The 17931-nt window shown below is 37.8% G+C and overlaps 1 long non-coding RNA gene across 2 annotated transcripts in view; it reads left to right on the top strand.

Annotated features, from left to right (window-relative positions):
• Positions 1 to 17931, top strand: part of LOC106628063 (uncharacterized) — a 105024-nt gene that overhangs the window by 40119 nt on the left and 46974 nt on the right. Inside the window, exon 3 of one of the 2 annotated variants that reach the window (XR_001331286.2) lies at positions 16335 to 16678. The exons of the other annotated variant lie outside the window; for it this stretch is intronic. This is a non-coding gene — a long non-coding RNA (uncharacterized LOC106628063). Of the gene's footprint in view, positions 1 to 16334; positions 16679 to 17931 lie in introns of those variants that run through there. 2 annotated transcript variants of the gene reach the window in all.

Genomic DNA, 17931 nt, shown 5'->3' with positions numbered 1-17931 from the left:
AGTTAGACACATAAGGAAGAAATTTCTGATCTGTAATGTAATTTGAAAACCCAGCTTAGACAAGAATTAAATATTCTATCCATATCTGATTTGCTTTTTATTGACGATCTATAGCTGGTGTGGCCATTATTTCTGCGTAAAACTGCTCAGTTTTCTTCAAGCATTTCTCCCTATGCTGTTTTACCATCTGTTGATGAATATAAGTAAATATTGTTATTGTAAAAATACTCTCTAGTCTGGCCTGTAACGTGTGATCCAAATTAAATCTTGGCTCTCTGGGGAGTTGGTGATTTTTAGTGGTTCTGAATGTATGTGACTGAGAGTGTGTATAAAAACCACAAACCACCAAGGTCATTTTTATTTATTTATTTGCTTTGGAGACCCTGTCCCTACTTGGGGAGGGGGCGCTAGAAATCTGGGAGCATGAGGTAAGTTCTCCTTACATATGGAGTGAATTAGGAAAGGCTGAGAGAGAAAAATACTGCATTTTCCAGTGTCCATCATTATGAAACTGGAATACGTGTTAAGCAGCTGTCATCTTTACATGCTGAGCAGAATACTGACTGTAAGCTTGTCATCTTTAAGTTGCTCATTTAGCCAATATGTTTCTCTTTGGTCTTGATGGGTGGGGAAACTTAGGCAATCTCAAATATATTAAGTAGTGAAGCACACCATGTTAGAAATTTTTAAATGTAAAATTTAGCCACATTATTAGTGCATCATCTTTTTTCTGTTAGGAAAAAAAATAGTAAAGGTTACAGGACAAAATTTAAATATAACCAAGTTAAATAAAGACAGAGTGGCCCCATGGTGGGAAAAGAATTAGCCTAAAACAGCTTGAGAGGAAACAAACACATAGTAGGTCTATTTTCTGTATTTGTAAATAAACACAAAATTAAACACTGAAAATTGACCTAAGAGGCTCTCATGATTTTGGAGGAGATAATTCACTGGAAATGTCAGAATAAAAACAGGCATATGTCAGGTGTAGGTGAAAAAAGAACTAAATTCTTAAATACTATTCAGAAAAGTATTTAAAATAACACCAAGAGTGTGTGGAATTATATTATTTTGGGTTATAGCTATCTACAAGACATAATTCTCAGTAAGTAAAAGAAAACAGGGGAAGGGCTTACTTTTCTGTATTTTTTTACAATGTAAAATTAGGCCATTTTTCCAGATGTGTCTGTACAGATGTATCCAATTGGGCAAGCCAAAAGCGTATTCTGCTGTTTCATTGAATAGAGGGCTTTGTAAATTTAGCATGCTACATTTATATAGTATTTGGCTAAGCAGCTACCTGAACTGACGCAGAGAAAGTAGATGAAATATACTCAAAATTAATATCTTGTGCTATCACTTGTGCTAAGAAATATTTTCCTCACTGGAATCTGAAATGCTAGTGTGAACTGAAATTAAGTCTTAAGAATAGGAAAACATCTAGGACTTCATTTCCAAAGATATAGAAAGAAAAATGAGTGCAAAATATATTCTCTGAATCAGCCATATGATTCCAATATGAATAATGAAATATATTTTAATGATATTACTAGAGGGTGAATTAAGCAGTTCCCAAGTGATTAAAATGACATTGTACACTTTGGAACAACACTGAATAAGGCATCAGATTGGAAACCTTGTGATCAGAGAAATATTCAAAAGTTCTGATCAAGTATGTAGTAAAGAAAGGCCTGAATCAACGTCCTTTGTACCCTTATTCAAAGTAAACCAAAATGGCAAGGTATGTAACACTCCTGTTAGTGTGTCATTCAGAATAACTTACATGATTCAAATTAAGGCATTATGAATACTCTTGGCTTCTGTTAGGAACTCTATGTCCCCTCTTCTGGACAGCAGAAATGATTTCAACTGCATGCTGGCATAAAAGAAATATTTTCACTTACTCTCTCGGTTCCAAAGTTTAACTCAAAGTGTTAAAAGTGTTTCTGCTAAATATAAACAAGGTTTTCCACCAGCTCTTTTATGTTTTTGATTTCTCAGTATTTCTCAGTGTTTCTCTTGATTTGGCAGGTCAGTCTGTTTATAGAGGCACTGACCATGATTACCTTCTGCTGGTTTTGCTTTTGCAGGAGGCAATTGGAACTTTGTAGAATCGGGATTTTCTTTTAAATTTCCAGAGTTCTAACTGAGAGATGAAGAAAGACAGAAGGAGACAGAAAACTTGATGGTTTTTTAACAAATACATTTTTAAACTGTATTTGCATAATGACAACATTCGTAATTGAAACTTTTTTTAAGAAACATCAAATTTGTCCTAATCTGCAAAAGTCCTGTTATAAAAAGCAGCACTCTAAGAGCTAGTAATCTAAACATGCTAATATAGAATGGTTTTAGTTTTGGAATATAAAGCAGGTGAGGATCAGCCTCACGTTGCTTCTTGAGTCAATGCTGTGACCTACAAAATAGCTACCATTTGGTGTTTCTGGTTTCAGCTTTATCTGAAGCATTTTGGTGTAGGAATTATAGGGGAAAAGTACATTTCTTCTAATAAGACAAAAACTGACAGAACTGATTTCACTCAAAAGTAAGCAAAAATTGCTGTGAATTGGAATGAAAGTTGTTAAGTATTGGCACTAGCACAGCTTGTTTTAGTACTACAATTAGAACGAGTCTGCAGCTTTCATATATCCAAACTGACATCAGTCTGGAATGACTTTTCCAGAAAGAGTAGTATGGTGAAGAACAGAGTAATGTGTAGGCATCCTCAGCAGAGGAATGCCAAACAATGAACCATGTGGTTTACTTGTTCAGTTTTTAAAATAGAAACTGCTACAACATGAGTGTATTTCCCTACATCCACCCAGAAGGCTGGACACCGTGCAAATATGGATAATTTAAGTGTGTGACAGGGATACATCTTTAAGAAAGCTCTGGCTTACACCATGGTATAAAATGATCTATGATTTGTAAATAGTTTTCCCAGATTAATTATAATCCTGAAATTCAGAAATATTTTAAATCACCCTGATTATACAGATAGATTCTAGTCTTTTCGTGTATACACATGATATACATAATTAGAGAAATGTGCTTCATTCAAACCAACTGCAATCATGAAATTACTTTCTCCCATTAAACTTTACAGGAGGCTGTGATTACATCCTTTTTATTTTTAATATGAGTTCCCTGCAATTCCCAAGCTCTCAAATGTTTCAAACCAGCTGTAGTAGTAGGACTTTTAATTATACTCTTGCTTAGTGAGTGACATATAACTCTTTCTCAGTTTGAATTAGCCCTGGACAAACAGATAGGAGTAATGTGAACTAAAAATCTAAATGCAGAACAGCTGTGGATAGAAATGAATGCCTTGATTGAAAACACTCTCCTGGTAGTTTTCTTGAATGTTGCTATGGTACAAAAATTGCATTTTTATTATAGGTTTTCTAAAATGACAGGTGTCCTTTAAAGCAGCTTTCCTGTGCTTTTGTCTTTAATTTTAAAGTTTTTAATTTGCAATTTACTTCTATATATTGAGAAAGGCAGCACATTATTTTTCCTGCAGTGACTAAACCCCCTTTCCCCAAAAAAATACATCTGGACAGAATCTTTTCTGGGGAAAGGTCTAGCCTGCATTGGGTATAATTTCTGATGATTTAGAGGTCACTAATGAGCTTCCTGTAATTCAAAAAAAAACCCATAAAATTATTAAACTTGACATCAATTGAAAATGTATTTTTGATAAATTGTATTTCTCTTTTTAAAAAAATTTAATTTAGAAAATATGAACATTTGGTTTTAAAAATATAACCTGTGCCATTATAAATATACAAATTTCCTTAATTGATCACTTAATATTTGATGCATATTTGATGCATTTTTACTTAGGGTAGAGAAGGTTAATAGCAGAAAAATGACCTGAGTCTTATTTACATCACAGTATCAATTCTACTATAAATTCATGGGAGGTTTTAGAAAATAAACAGCAAAAGTGTAACAAAACTGCCAAAACAAGACTGTCTTAAAGGATGGTCTTTGGAAATGACACTTTGATCTGCCCAGGTGCAGTTGGATTGTTAACTGTGTCAGCAATTGCTCAGAATCCAACAGGTTCTGGGTTTGGTGCTTCTCAGCTCAGTAGCACTTTGTGTAACCAGCTACACAACTTTGAAGCAAACAACAACTCAGGGCAAGAATCCAGAACAGTTGCAAAAGGATAGATTTTTCTCTTTGTCTTGAAGTAGTTGTGTCATTGCTGAGCATGACTTTTCATAACCGGCTATGCTTCTAAATTCACTTTCTATCGGCTTTGTCTCCTTCATACTCAGGATTTAGCTAAGTGTTCAAATAGAACAGACATGACAAAGCTCTGTTGACTCCCATAGCTAACCACCGAACGTGAACTGAAATTTAGAGACTTGCTTTTAATATCAGCATGATATTAGCCTGAGATAAGTGTTACAATGCTTGCTGGGGACTCAGTATGATTAGATACATGCCCCAGCAGAGTTGAATGACAGAAACTGTGGCAGCATGAGGCAGAAAACCTCAAGTTCTTTGGAATGGCAATATTTTGGTGGAGTGATATTGCTTGTTTCAGCTCAAAACCTTTTAAGAACATCCTTTACTTTGGGGGGTTGAAAGTATGTACCAAACTCTCCCCGAAGAGTCAAGTGGGAGAAGTTTCTCCTGCAGGAATTCAGTTGAAAAATCTAACTCACATACATTGACTCTCTCTTCTGCTGGAGGAACATGTCTCCCTTAACCAGTTACAGAAAGTGTCACAAGCAGCTGGTTTAGGCACCTAACTCCAATACTTGCCTTGGGAATTTGTGTAAAACGCCCAGAGCAGTGTATCAAAGACATTCTGAATGGTGTCAATGTCTGAATTGTCCATCTCACAGGACATACTACCAGAAGAATCTACACCAAGGTCCTTTTGAAATCTCTGACTTAATGCTTGTACATGTAGCACTGCTAGTGCTGAATACCCTCTTTGCACAAGAAGTTTCTATAAAACTATGTAGTTTGCTTGGATCAAACAATATCACTACTCAGAGATTAAATTCTGGATTCCTCAGCCAGATCTTCAATTCTATGAAAGGTTATTGCAGTGTTCTAGCTGGTATTAATAAGCAAATGTAATATTTTCTACTAGAAAAATAGCTAGTCAGAAAATTTCAGTTCATACAATATGAATTGTTTATATGGCTGAGATTTCTGTCACCTGCAGGTACTTAAAGATTGATACATTTGGGGTTTTTACATTGCAAGATAAGCTTCATGAAGCTATACTAGAGGAAGAATAGAGAATGAAGGCAAATGTGGATTTTCTAATTACATCTGAGCATAAATTGATTTGCTTCATATTACTTCCAAGTGTTCTGTTCTCTTATTTTGGATTAAAACAAGCTAGTTTAAACACAAACTAGGGCAATTACAAAGAAAAATTATTGTTCTTTGATTTTTGTGTTTTGATTAAAGTGATGCAGTTTTCTTAAAAATCTGATGTTCAACCTGAATGCTTAGGCTATTTCAAGAGAACGTAAACCAGCTAACCTTTCACCACCAAAGTTTAAACTTTAAGTAATACCCTTTGTCCAGGCTGTCTGAATTTGAGTGAGCATGTTTTAAAAGAACCTGAAGGTAGGCTACAAAAATGCTGCTTTCCTAGCTCCATTTGATAGAAATGGATTCCTGTGTAGTATTTTCAAAATCCCTCACCGCAGTTAGTTTTGTTCTGGAATATGACAGCCATTTGCTTTTTCAGCTGAAGGAAAACAAAATAAACAATGCAAAATTGTTCTGAAAATGAACACTGACAATTAAAGCCCAGCTGCTGCAAGAGGAAGCTGTTAATCCTTACTGGTGTAGGGGTAAATCACAAACTCTAAAGGGCTTTCCTAGGATACATCCACAGAGGGGTGGGAGGACAGTCACTGCCTTCCTTTACTTAGACAGCATGAGAAGGACAGCTCAGCCAGAGCTTGGACATGAAATTTCTTCCCACTAATGAGAACTATTTTTAAAGCACTTAGAATGTTTTGTTAGCTATAGTAATAATAATGGAGTTATTAATATAACTTTACTCTGTCTAGACAGATCTATATCTAGCTGAAAATGATGAGAACAAAAAGAAGAGAAACAGATTTATTTCTGAATTCAAACATCTCTAATTCCAAAAGTTTCACTGAGTTCCCACCACCCACCATGCTGAAATGACACCAGTGTACAAGAAGTTGGCAGAACATGATGCTTATAGCGAGCATGCACCGTTACTTTTTTGGATTGCACCAAGCACTCACTGTCATGTTTAGCAGCCAGGGCTCAAAGGTTGCTATGCTTGGCCAGAGCTGATATCAAAAGTCAGGTGGTCCAGTTACACAAATAGAACTAGAATTTGGTGTGAAGCACACAGATGTGTCCCCAAACTCCTGCAGATCAGCACAACTCCCCTGTCCTGTCCCACTTAGAAACCTATGGCTCTGTACCACAGGCCGAGCAGCCTCGCAACCTTCCATCCTTCCAGCGCAAGTGAGTGCTCAGTTCCTCCTGCAGCAGCCACATTCCCTCAAGCTGCAGGTTCATCTCTTGCAAACCTGTGCCATATGTGACCCTCCCCAGAGAAGCTGCCCACTTCCTTCCTTTATCCAAGGAGCAGCTCTTCTGGGAGCAGCTCTCTCAAGTCAAGCAGCTGCCTCAAACTTTTCTGTAGGGCAAACTGCCCTCTTCTCACCTAAGGTGCTGTTTTCCACCTACCAGGTGCTTCGTGGTTTAACACTTATACAGGATAAATTATAGCTCTCACAGCAATGGTATTCTGCAGGTTTTTTCCCATGTATTGTCTGGCATTGGGAATTTTGATAGCTCCTGAATAACAAAGATGATTCCCCAGACTAACTGTCCCTCATTGAACCTCTCATTCTTTTCCTAATGTTAAAAGATGTATTTCAGCATTGTTTCAGGATGTTGAGGGTCTTCCATTTTTTTCTGCTAGAATGTCAAATGCTTCAGCTCCACTAAAAGTAAAGAGCATGACTGCAATGCTGACCATTTTTCTTTCAGTGGTTCATAACCCTCCTCAAGCACAGTGCAACCCTGTGGAAATATTCAGTGGTTTTCAATATTTCTGGATGTTTTAAATTCTGCCTATTACTGTGATTTAGAACTCTTGTATTTCCATCAGTGAAAAAAAAAACCTTGAGAAAATGAGCTTGCAGACCTCCTCATCGGGAAGTGAAGGAAGGGTAATACTGGGTATCAGTAGGGGTGGCAGTGTTTTACTGTGGTGAAAGCATCATGCTATTATTATATCCTTGGCATCTGATTATATGTCAATCTGGGAAACTGCAAAAGGATCCTCTGCTACCTCAACCTGAGTTCCCAAATCCTCAAATCCCCCAAACTGGTATCCCACCAGAAATCACCCAGCCAGAAATCTCATCTTCCCTGATCTCTGTGTACCAAGGCCTCCCCACCCAAGATCAGTCTACTCCAGTACTATTGATGCTTTTTCTTTGCCAAGTCACCCCAGACTCCTGAGGTTTTATCTTGAAGCTTTCTCCTCCACTGTGTCCTGGATACTCATCTGTAAGTTCCCTATTTTTGTCTACATTCAAATCCTTTTCCACCTGTGCATTCACCCCATTAACCTCCCTCCCCATTCCAAGTCTCTATGTCTGTAGGAACACTTACTGACAAGGCCATTTCTGTTTTTAAAGCTATGGATTTATGAATCTTCCTCATGTCCTCTTTCATTCCCTTGGAAGCAAGCTCCTGCTGGCTGGCTGCACTTATCCCCTTGGATCTACCCTCAGAAATAAACATGCCCCAGCTCTTGTTTCTGGCAGAACTCTAAGAAAACCTGGACACTGGCTGCAGTAATCAAAAATCTGCTCTGATGGCAAAGAAAAACAAGAGAAGTTTGGGATGAAGTGTCCATATAGAGCTCTGTATGAACTGCTGTCCTTCAGTTCTTGATTTATTTTACCCCTGGTACACTTTGCTCTTGGTTCTGTAATCACTTGGGGCAAATAGGCCAGCTCCTAAAAGCCCACTTAAATCAGCATCTGTGGTCTAAGTGATCAGAATTACATAAGATGAACTTCAGCATAACATAACCAGTCCCAACTGAAAGGTACATTGCTGCACAACATATGCAAAATTCACGATCATGCGAATGATGAGCAAATTGCTTGGCTTCGTTCTCCAGCTCTGTAATCTCTTCCATGTGGGAGCATCCCTGCACTCAGTCAGAGCCCTCATGGCCTCCATGGAGTTCTGTCCTCCCCTCCTGTGGCTCTGGCCGTGAACAGCAGCATTTGACACGATCCTTGAAATGACTTTTCTAAAGCTCTTGTTTCCATAGGTGATTTTGTGGGGCTTTTATGAAGCTGAGGGAAAAGTGGAATGAATAGGGAGAGAAGGAACCTGGGTTTGTGCCAGAACATGTGGTGGATAGTAGTAGTCTGATTTCTAAAATGGAGGTGTTGCAGCCAATGAGCTCAGTATTTCCCATATTAATGAATTTTAAGTTTGGCAAGAAGCTGCTTAGACAAACACAAGAAGTGTAACTAGGAAGGATAAGAAATACTTTGTTAATATTTCTCTCCCAAGCCATATTTGTATGTACACAAAACCCTCTCTATTTATTTTAATTTCTACTCAGATTAAACAGTGAGATGACTTTAAGTGACCAGTTTGGCAACAGTTTTGAAGGATCATATCCAGAGATAATTTTATTCCCAAACTGAATTATATGTAGCAAACTGCAAGTTAATAATTTGGCCATGAAAGAAATAATATGATAAAAAAGGATTTCTTATTATAAGTCAGCCATAAGTATTCCAGAAAAATTAATGTTTTTGAATATTTGGATGTGGTTTTTCTGTTGGCATTTGCTGGGAAGACAGCAAAGTGCCAGTGAAAAAAGAGTAGCATAAAATTTAAAAAAAAAAATTAATTCTCTTGTCCAGAGTAGCAATATTTTTTTCCCCTGAGTTATTGACCTAAACATCCATTTTGATTTTATTCAATCCTGAAAGGGGTGATGCTTTAGGGTTTTTTCTCTTTTAACTAAGAATTAGTTGAAACACTTATTTTCCCAAGTTTCTTAGCTTTTCAAAGCCTGCTGAAAGGAGCAAGTATTTGTTTATAGTAGACTCTTCAATTTTTTGAAGGTTTCCATTGGAACTACTGTAGAAAGATAAAATGTTTTGCACATTTACTGTTGTATATTCTGTTGTAGTTTTAACTTCAACCCCAATATATTTCCTTTGCATTTGTGCTTTGAATTGTGAAGACACAATAAATTATACATAAAAGAAAGTGTTCTTCTAACACGATGTTCATTAGGCAGTTCTAACTTGTAATGCATCAGAAACCATATGCTTTGTGCATTGGCTCACAGCTGTAAAACTGACTTGAAATTACCAAATGAAGGCTTGGTGCCAGTTTCCAGTGAAACCAATGACAAGACTTCATTTATTTCGATGGTTCAGAGTGAACTGTGCAATATTCACAACTAAATTAAAAGCTTTTGGTTTTGAGCCAAACTCTCATTTTTCCTTTTGCTGGTTTGTAATGTTGAAAATGTAGGCAAACCCCCTCCCCCTTTTTTTAGTATATGAAGATATTAAAAACTGTAGTCTGTTTTTCAGTCATTTTAGTTCCTTCTGTTTCTTCACTGCAAACCAAGGTGTGGTAACTCAGGGCAGTCAGGCTATAAGGAAAAGGAGACTGAAATGTCAAGTGATATAGAGAGCAGCAGGCCTGTGTGAGCCCTCACAGCCTCTCAGGGGCTGGGGGCAGCTGCTGCCCATCAGTGTCCATGACATACCATTCCACCGAGGATTCCATTCATAGTCTGATCCTGAGCACAGGTAATAAAAGGAGAGACCGTCTCATTTATGGGGAGAGGGCTGTTCAAGCACCAAAGGGGCATTTTGGGAAGTGTTCCCACCCTTTGTTAAAAATCTATGTAATTTATTATTATTACGGAGCAATATAGTATAGAACTATCATCTGCACTAAGACAAAACTTGTAACATGCCTCCAAATTAATGATGGAAGACTTTCAAACTATTGAGGGGATTTCTGAACATACATCTCCTTGAAAGAAATGTAGATGAGTGATATCTCTTTCACACTTCTCTTGTTTACTTCTTGAAGTGCTTTTCCAACTCTTAAAAGATTTTTGCCCCTTTTAACCTTAGAAAAGAGGCTAGGCTTGTGGCTTGTAGACTGCAAGTGTTCACTGTCTAAGGGAGCTTGAGCCTCTTAACAGGGAGTCCATGCTGGACTTAAAGCAAAAACCTATCTGTAATCCTGGAATCATTGTGAAGCAGAGAATTTTAGTCATTTACAGCTGCCTGGCATTGTTGCTGAGGGACAAATTGAAATGGCTGATCTGCCAGGCTTGTCAACACCTTTGAAATCCGCTGCCTAGCCTGGTCCCCCAAAAGACTCCTCAGAGAGAAATAAGGTGCCAAAGTGACAGACAAAGCCAGAGTCCACCTACTTGTCACATTTTCTTCCTTTGTTTCTTTTCCTCTTTTATAATTGCCTTTCTTTTTGCTTGTTCTTATCCCAACACTAATGTTGTAATATTGGTAAGTGGTTTAATTAGAAGATTTATTAACTTGTGTTTTTAATCTTTTTACTGAGAAAAAGTACCAAAAACATCAAAATAAAAGCTATTACACAATCCAATAGTTGGGTGCAGTCTGTCCCCTTTGAATTCCATGGCTAAATTCCCATTGGCTTTCATGGGAGCCTATTAAGGAACTAGCTAATGTTATTTTGTAATATGTGTGCCACATGGGATCTCAATTTAGTCACTTAACTAAAGGCACCTAAACAAGTGGCCTACTTTTTATTGATGTGAGTGACTCAAGTAGCTAAATGGAAATACAACTGCCTAATTTTAGTACATCCACAGTTGAATATGGTAACAGCAGTCCAATACCATAACTTCATTTATATGGGTTGGCATTTATCAGTCGCACTGGGAATGGCTTAGCAAAGAGTGCTTGAAAAACACTTCTGTTGTGTATATGCCATAAATCTAAAGTAAAAGGCAGCAAAGGAGTAAAGTAAATATGAAACAGAAATCTGGCATTACCTTGACAAAAATAAATTAATACCTGTCTGAGGCTTTGCTTCATATTAGTAATTAATCACCTCTTTTCATTAATTTCTAAGATTTAAAATAATTATTGTTTTAAAAATATAAAGCAATTTAAACTGTTGTCAGAGCTGGGAGAGAGTTTGTCTGGAGTAGCATTCTGCAATTTGGTGAAGATCCAAGGACTGCTTAATTTAGAGCAGAAAGTGTTCAATGCACTTGGTTATTAAACACCAAATGATAAACAAGTACTTCAATATTTAGGAGATCATGACCTGCAACATCACATAATTAAAAAAACATTAGGTTTCCAAGTCACAGTAATAAAAACTAAGACTCTTAGAATTTACAAAGCCATTGTTTGCTCTTTTCATAGGATGAATATTAAAATTTCTCTTGTCTGTTTGAGGATTAAAGCCAAATCTGATTTTTGTTACACCTTTGTAAAGAATTGCAAGTTCCACTAGTAGAGATTTTAAAAAAATGTATTTATTCAGAAAGTATGGTCTTTATAAGAATAGATGTATGAATATCTGCTGGCTTTAAGTGTTAATCAACATATACATTCACACAGAGCATATGAATAAACCCTGTCACTTGACACCACATATTTTATTCCTTTAGCACATTGACATGTGAGCTTTGTGATTTATCCACATATGTATAATGAGAAGTCTCAAAATGTTTCCCTTCTCAGTGACACAAAGGTGCTGGAGTTTGCTTTTTGACAGCTTTCAGTGTGTGATTATGGGTTAGACTTCTTTTGGTAAACCCTGAACTATTCTTTACTTCATTTTCCCTGAGGAGCTGTGTACAGCTTCTGCGTGTTTATCTCAGTTCTCCATTTTTTATTTGGACCTTCTCAAGAAAGTGTCAGAATTCCTTCTGGCTTCCACTTATTGGTGTGCAAGATGCCTTTCTTGTTTAGGATAAAGACATATTTTAAAGCAAAATATGCTGAAGTGAAGATAAAGCAAATTTTGCTGAAGTGTCCACTTTTCAAGCCTCAGCCTTACAGGATGGGAGAGCCTAATCTTCAGAAACATCTCTGCCAGGTGGTCTGCTTTGACCTTGTTTGCGTCTTCAGAACCCACATATGCTTGTTCAGATTGTGTCATCTACTTCAACAGATTTCATCCACCAAAATTTGGTAGGGCCTGAGAAGATGTTCCTACACCCTGAAAAAATTTGTTGTACTCTTGCTTATTTTTTTGTCTGTTAACCCCAGAATCAAAGCACCAGTTAAATCTGCCAGGAAAAGAATTCAAAGAAAAAAGGTACATTCCATGTTCTATGCCTTTACCCCAGGAGATCTCTGGGTCCTAACAGGTTGACTGGGTCACTCTTGTCGCAGTAGCAAGTCCACCATGAGTAACACAATCCTTATTGGTAGTGCTGAGTGGTTGGAAACAATTTTTGTGTTGTCACGATTTCTGGGACATGACACAAACCCAGGCCCTTCATCACTGACACCCAGTGTCCTCAACCCTTTGGGCATCTATCTCCTGCACCAACTGTATGAACTTGAGGTGTTAAGAGCACATTTCCCTCATTAGCCCTGAGATCCAAACCAAGATTTCAGTACCAGCAGAAGTTCCTTTGTTTCTCCTCTGAATAAAAAGTGCATTTTATGAGAGGCAATGAATGCAAGCAACCATGGGTGGGCAGAATGTCTGTTGGAAGCTGGAGCTCATTCTTCAGCAGAGACAATGCCTTTCTGCATTGCTGCTGGGTCCTTTGATAGGCTTCAGAGAGAGCAGAAGAACAGGAATCCTTGGCCCTTAGTGATACTTGCCTGAATTTTGTTCCTAGAAATATGTGGAGTGTGTCAGGATGAATACTTATACTTATTTCAGACACCAGCTTGATATGTTCTGCTTCTGTTTTGTTATCTTTTATCTTTCTCCAGGAATAAATCAAACCCTGGATGTTATTGAAAAGACTAGTGTGCCTTTTCATAATTGATTAATTGAGTAAGTTTTTTATTTTATTTTTTTTAATCTTCTGGGCCATGTTAAGGGAAAATATGTTTACAAAATGAGCAGTATACTTTATGTCGTTCAGATGGATTTCTGGCTCTTGGCCTTCAAATTTCTGAAATGGTTGATGAAATTGATTCCATTCCTTAGGGACTTTTCTCCTCCATGAGACTTGAAACTGGTGCTAATAACACTTACTTACATCCTCTCTGTGAACCTGCAGCAACTTCCTCACTGACATATTTGTCAAAGATGTTTTTATTATTGAATATTGTGTCCTTTGGAAGGGTAAGAGAATCTTTTTCTATCATATCCATTCTTCCTGGGATGTTTCTTTCAAGAGCTATCGTTATTTCTGGCTCAGAGTTCCATCTCAGTCAGAAACTTAAATTTTGTCAATTATTAATCTTTCCTCCACAGTTTGAATGTTAGTAAAGCTCTACCTTATTTCTTGTTTCTCTTCTTATTTCTGACAGGATAAGAAATTCCAGGTATTTTCTGAGGCTCTTTCTGTCAGCAGCTTAACAATCTGGGGGTGTTGTCATCTTTGTGTGCAGACTATTCCTATAGATGAGAGGCTGTCATGGCCTGCTTTGCAACTGCAGCCAGGACTGCACCCAGGATTGGAGCGAATGCCACGAGTGCCTCAGCTAAGTGGGTGGTTATGCTGAAAAATTTCACCTTCCCTGTCCTCTGGTGAGCATTCATGTGGTGCTCTTTTCAATTTCATGAAATCCTTGGCCATCTAGAAGTGTCCGGGAATGGTGCTGCCCTTGGCAGTGTTCTTACAATTTTTATTAGTATGAAGAACTTCAATTACCTCTCTGGGGTAAATATGCAGCCTTCCTCTAGGCTCATGTTGTATCAATATACATGTGTGCCATCACTATGAAATAGGAGAACAGCTTATTTAAAAGTATTTATTTAATTTATTTGTTTATTTATTTAAAAGTAGGATATTTTCTTCAAAGTACGCATATAGATTTTCTGCTTGCAGTGGACATAAAGAAAGAGAAAAAATAACTTTTTCTTCTAGAAAAAAAGAGTGGAAGGGAAAATAATGTAGAAAGAAAAATTACATTGTCAAAAAGCAGATATTTTCCCTACTTTCATCTATGTCATGACTGTATTTGTGCACTACATACATTTGCTGGTAAGTTGCCTCTTCTTCTTTCCAAAATCTGTGTGTCAAAAATGCTAACAGAACTATTAGCACATTGAATGGGTCATCATACTGCTTTTGGGAAAGCATTAGCCAGGGATGCTAAACTTCACTTCTTGCTTTCAAAGTCTACCACATCAATAAATATCAGTAATCATCACTGTTACTCATTAGCAAGTAACCAGTTGCAACTACTGGGATCTAGAGGCAATTTTTTTTCTGAACATGCCTTTCATGCTGACAGTTGCTTAATTGGTGGCAATAAGGCAGCAATGCTTGCTACTGGGGTGTGAAAAATCTGACACCTGCTACATCCTGGGTATAAATATTTCATAAAGATCCTATCTACTCAAGTGATGCCCAGGAGTTCAGGATTTGACTCTTAGCATGAGGGAGCTATTGTGACTTGCTTGTGTTAAATGTCCTGTTGTTTGCCTTCTTCCAGTGCCCTTAGGAAAGTTGCTTCACTTTAACCCCAGTTTTATGGCTGTCTCCATTTTTGCATCATGGATAAGAAAGATTTTGTGATGCTTTTCTGTGCTATGTTTAGAATATTAAATTCAAGACCTGGAATTTCTCAGATAAATTCAAAGTTACTCAGGACCTCCCAGGATCTGTCCCCCAGTAAGAACAGAGAAAGGAAGCCATTGCAGTGGTTGGAGGGCAGAGTTATACAAAAGGTTACTAAACATTTTTTGCTTGTGCTTGATGACTTCCAACTGCCCTGCCACCCACCTTCTTGCTGAGCCAGAAGCAAATTTGAAAAAGAAACCGCTGTGCATCACTTCCCTAGCAGAACATGCTGCAGACAAAAAGAATCGAAACCACAACTAGAGAATTGGATTTCCCCTGCTTTCTCCAAAATAAATATTTGTTTGCGACAAAAGCAGCTGGAAGAATGAGGCATGTACCTTTGACACTAAAGGCTTGTGTGTTTGTGCCAGCTGCAGGAGAGGTATGATCCTCCACTGAGTGCTGTCTAAGGTCAGGCTGAGCTCCATCTCCCCCAGCTTGTGAATTAACATCTTCAGCTACTTGTACAAAACCGAGAGAGGATGAAGGCCCAGGGAGTCCAGTAGGAATCTATAGAAAGTGAAAAGCAAAATGAGCAGTGGGGCTGCCTCTTGGAGTTTCTCCCTACACTGCTCCTTCCAAACAGCAGCATCATTTCCTCCAAAGCCATTGTGGAGCAGCCTCTTGTGCTGGCTTGTGGGAAGAGCTCCAAAGGGATGACATTGGTACAAAAGCATCTGTATAAGGGCCCAAGCCCAGCAGGCAGCTCACATCCATTATCTGGGAGGAGATAAGCAGCTCCAGGAGATGGTTCACAAAAAGGAAAGGCAATGAAGGTGAACTCTGGAGTACAAGAGTACTCCACTTTTGGATGCTGACTTTGAAAGGATCCATGCATCTCTTAGCAAGGCTCATTCTTTAAACAAGCCCAGTACTACAGTTCTCTGTTTTGAGCAGTAGCTTAGCAGTTAAAGCTTCTAACTTGGAAGTGGACATCACTGGTCGCAACACCCTTACCCTCATGGTTTAAGTGGGTTTACACACCAGTTCTGTTTTTTCAAAGTTTTATATTCTTCAAAAGAATTCAAAAGGTATATTCTTCAAAGGAGTATATTCCTCCTGTGAGTGTTGAAAAGGCAACAGATTAGTAGTAGAGGAGATAGCAGAGCACTGTTGCTAGCTGATAGAGTCAGCTGGAAAAGCCTTTTCTGAACTCTGGAGAGCTGGTCATCAGGGATTCTCACAGGGAGGATGTGGATGTGACAGATATTCCTGTACTTTGAAAATCAAGTGCCCCATCACTTGTTTTTTCTTTGTTTTTCTTGTAACTTATGCTTTACTTTTTGTATAAAGGTGCAATAAAGAAAATATCTGGGGCAGAGATTTGTCATTAAAGGGTCAATTTTTATAAGCAGTTACCATATGAGATTATCTGGAGCACCACAATTATGGCCTTTCGCAAGCTGAGGGAAATGTTGTGGTGTCTCATATGGCACCATTTGCTAACACTTAGCCAGAAGAGATTTTTATGGTCAGCAAGCACTGTAAATTCATAATGTTTAGCTTCACATTTTTTTTCTCTTGTCCACTTTTCCAGTTCTCATTTTCAGCTGTTACCTGGCATGAATTTGCACAGAAGAACCTCCCCTGTCATCAGAAGCCAGAAAAATCCATTCAGATTAGGAGACGGAAGGAGATTTAGAAAGAGAGTCTCTGTTGGATCATGCTTGTGCCTTCACAAAAGCCATATTTTTATTATGCCCTTACATAACCTGTCCCCTGTTTCAAATACAGCTTGAAAAAAACCTCCTTCATACGAGAACATGACCAGCTGAGTAAATAAAAAAACCTGTTGAACTTGCGGATTGTACTTACTGAGGCCCTAACTATTTTGATACATGTGCCTGCATAGCAATACATTTTGGAGAGAAATAGTGATATTGAGACACATGAAAACAGTTGGTAAAGGATACAAGTTAACCTGAAAACATATTCCTGGTAACATGGTTAAAGGAAAGGGAGAAGTGCTCAAAGGTAAATTCAGGTCAATTGGTGTCTTCAAAAACAAGACTTGGATGACTTTTAAAACAAAGTCATATGCAAAGAGGGAACAAGTCACAGAAACACCAAATTTACCACAGTGTCATGAGAATGGAAAGGAGGAAAAAAAAATGACAAAAAAGAACTCAGCAGTAAAATGAATATATTCATGCAGTGTCAGTCTCTCCAGACAAGAAATGGTGCCAAGCAGAACCGCATCAGCGTGTGGCCGCTTCTTGCACTGACACTAAAAACATCTGTTGAGGTACAGCATTTATAGTGTCTGCCAAACAAGAGTTTTTTAATCTTAAAACATATGCTGGAAATAGGAGAATTTGGACAAGAACAAAAAGAAAAAAGAGGGGTGGGTGGCCAATAAATTAAAAGTGAGAAGTGGGGAAGGACAGATTGGAGACAATGTTTTCCACATAGTGCATCACAGTTAATTCAAGTCATCTCAGGTCACCAAAGAAAGGAAAGCTCATGAAGGAATTCACAGATTGCTCAGAGAAGTTGAAAGCAACAAAGTGGTGTTCTTCATGTTCATCCTTCAAACATTGGGTTTTGAACAGTTAACCATAAAACTCAGGTTTTAACAAGTCTGGGAATACATCTAACTTGAAATGCAAGAACTGATGCTGACAGCAATACTCTTATTTTTCAGGCATGCTTATCTCGCATTTTTTGCAGAAAGCATGTATTTAAGCCCCCCAGCTGAGCCAGGGCCTAATATTGACTCTTCAAAAACTGTGCCTCCAGCCTGTCTGGTTAAACACTTATGCAAACAAATTTTAGATACATACAACAAGTAAATTTTTTAAAGATTATCACCTTTACATTTATTTCTCTAGTTGAAGAAGCTAGAATAAGAATTCAGAAATATTTCAGTGAGAATTATTGTCAGATATAACCAAAAAAAGTTATTCAACTATTTCTAGGATATTTTTCAAATAAAGTTGCTAAGTATTCCTCCTGATAAAATATTCTCATAGAAGGTGGCTTATTTTCATTTCTGAAATAAACTATGTATTTTCAAGTACATTATTTGGTGAAGTCATCTACATGATCCAATTCCTGAATATCGTAAACATGTATGAATAGAAGATTTGATTTTGTGTCACTGACCCTTTCAAGACAAGAAATTCTTTCATTCA

Source organism: Pseudopodoces humilis, chromosome 7 (genome assembly GCF_049639895.1).
Source record: "Pseudopodoces humilis isolate 2021_Gansu_Grassland_sample_001 chromosome 7, ASM4963989v1, whole genome shotgun sequence".
Lineage (NCBI taxonomy): Eukaryota > Metazoa > Chordata > Aves > Passeriformes > Paridae > Pseudopodoces > Pseudopodoces humilis.
The sequence above is the reverse complement of the archived record's forward strand: the minus strand, read 5'-3'. Positions and strand labels throughout refer to the sequence as shown.